The sequence below is a fragment of the Arachis duranensis genome, chromosome 5, assembly GCF_000817695.3.
Source record: "Arachis duranensis cultivar V14167 chromosome 5, aradu.V14167.gnm2.J7QH, whole genome shotgun sequence".
Classification (NCBI taxonomy): domain Eukaryota; kingdom Viridiplantae; phylum Streptophyta; class Magnoliopsida; order Fabales; family Fabaceae; genus Arachis; species Arachis duranensis.
Window position 1 is genome coordinate 3,296,561 of NC_029776.3, and position 3,026 is coordinate 3,299,586.

Here is a 3,026-nt window from a genome sequence, read left to right on the forward strand (position 1 = left end):
TTATCTCAATGTCCTATCCCTAAAAATAAACGTAACCTATCAGACAACGAAATTGAATTACTAATAAGCTCCAAATAATTAATATAACCATTCAATATACAATAATAAGCTAGTACTTGATAATTTATTACAAGTGTTCAATTAGATTTAATTTAATTTGTAATTAAAAATGATACAACCACTTATATTCATATGTCATATGTGGGAAGAATTACCATACTGTACATTAATATAGGTATCCCTTTTATAGAAATTCTTTCCTTATTTAGGTATTACACCTCAACCATGTAAGTGAAAATAGGGTGACATTAAACCATGTATGAAATACCATTTAATTTCCTTTTGTTATTTTTATTTTTCAAACACTAGCTAATTAAAGTATTTTCAATACTCGTTATAATTTCAATTTCATTTTGGGTTTTATAAGAGCATTTGTGAAATCATATTTTATAAATAGTAATTTAAAATTAAAAATAAAATTTATTTTTTCATTGCTTAATCTTAATTTTTCTAAAGAGTAATTCTCTACATACAAGTGATTTTCCATTCAAGTCATACAAGTCATTTATAGACACGTCGTTTCACGTTTTTTTGTACCTCTTTTTCTTCTTCTTCTTTCCGTGTTTCCTCTTCCTCTTCCTCTTCTTCTTCTTCTTCTTTCTCTGTGTCTCTTTTTCTTCTCTTCCTCCCTCTTTTTTAATTGAAATTTCTTCTCCTCTTTTCGTTTTCTCTTTCTCCTTCATCAAAATCACCAGAAAAAACGAAGAAACATTATTCAAGGTACGTTTCTTGCCTTCTCTTTCTCCTTCTTCTTCTTCTTCTTGCTACACGTTCTTCTTCCTCTTCCTGTTCTTCTTCTTCATTTACGTGCTTTTCTCTTTGTTTTCTTTTTTCGTTATTCTCGGTTTTCATTGTTTTTTGACATTAAGCTCTGAAATCGTTTTTGAAGAAGAAGAAGCAGTAGCAGAAGATGAGGAAGAAAAAGAGAAAGAGTTCTGAATTATGCATAAGGTGTACTTCAACGAATTTTTGGTGTATTTCTTAAATTCTTTGGGTGTATTTTTGTAATCATTTGGGTGTATTTCTATAATTCTTTGGGTGTATTGATTTCAAGAAGAAATATACTGTCTCTCTCTATATTGGGTGTATTTCTTAAATCATTTGGGTGTATTTCTGTAATCATTTGGTTTATTTCTGTAACTGTTTGGGTGTATTTCTGTAATCCTTTGGATGTATTTCTATAATCGTTTGGGTGTATTTTTGTAATCGTTCGGGTGTATTTCTGAAGTTCCATCATCTTTAAAACAATTTCAAAGCTTGATTTCAGAAACCATGAAAATCGAAAAAAACAGAAGGAGATCGAAGGCAAAGAGAGAACGCTTTTCCATACAAATCATATAAGTCATTTCTTCTTCTGTAATGTACGTGTTAGGCCCAATTTTTTCTTCTTCTTTTTCTTCTTCTTCTGTAATACGCGTGTTAGGCCCAACTTGTAAGACTTGTAAACAAAAATGACTTGTACGTGTAGCACTCCTCTATTCTAAAAATATTCCATTAAAAATGTTCTTAATAGCAGCTTAGGCACAACTCACAATAACATACATCATCGCAACACCTAAACATGCGAGCAAATTAAAACCATTTATTGTCTCATAAATTTCAGCATAGCTGATAAGATTTTTGTTTTAATAGGAACAATTTTAATATTTATTTATCTTTAGCTAACTACATTTTAATAGTAAAGTCAACTATGATTGGTGATCGTTCGAAGTTCACTTTCTGGGAACTGATTTAATTTAATATGCATGCATTGGGAGCGAGGTTTAATTAATTATTATTATTATATATTGGTGAAATTAAAGCAATAATATATATGCCATACCATCAAATTATTAATAGTAGTAGTATTATATATTATCTGAGAAACTAAAAAGAAATCAAGTTATTAGTTATTAGGATGTGTATATATATTAGTATTAGTAGTGGTGATGATGATGATCTCAACCTTGATTTTACCTTGAAGATAGGGCATTGAGTTACACAAATTGCTTTAATTTGGAAGAGACCTATCATATGCTTAATTAATTGGATATTTGTGTATATATTGCTACCTCGCCCGACAGACCAAGATTATATATATACCAACTAATAATATTGACGGTATATCTAGTTAATTCAACCTTTTTCGAGGGGATCTGATCATTCGCAAGATCCATAATATTATTATCCGTATTTGATTACTTATTTATGGATATGATCTAATCTGTATGATTATTATTAGATCTAATCTGCATAAATAATATCGTGAATTTTAAATATATATGTTGATCTGTAAAATAAATAAAATATATTTTTTGTTTATATTTATGTTTGCAATTATGTAATGTTATTATGTTAAGCATTTTTTTTGTTTGGTTTAGTTTTTATTTATTTATGTTGCACTTTTTAAATATTGGGATATTAAAATTTGCACTATTAATTATTTAATTTGTTCTTGTTGTTGGAAGGTCGGATAATTAGATTTGATTGTTATTTATTTAGATATATTTATTATTGTTCATATATGATTAGTTGTTTTATTATTATCATTTAAGGAAGGAAAAATATTAAAAATATCTAAAATTTACAAACGTTGATAAAAATATTTATAAAATAAGAAAATTAACGCTATGTTTATGGAAGATGGTTCTATACGACAAAAGTATCTAAATCTTTATTTTTTATTTTTTAATAAAATTTTTAAACTACCTCAACTCTCAACCTCAACTCCATCACTACAAATCCCTTATTTTCTACTCATAGCTCTATCGGCCTTCTTCTGACTTTCTCCATCGCACTCAAATTTCCCCTTTTTCATTGCACTCAAATCCCTCGTTTTCTTAGCATTTTCTACCATATTTACAACCTTCATTTACTACTCCCGTTCCATCGTCTCCATACTCTTCTTCGGCTACCTCGGAGACCTCCATCTCGTCGCAGCGCATCACCTACCCTCTCATGCAAGCTTTCCTCACTGGCACCCTCTT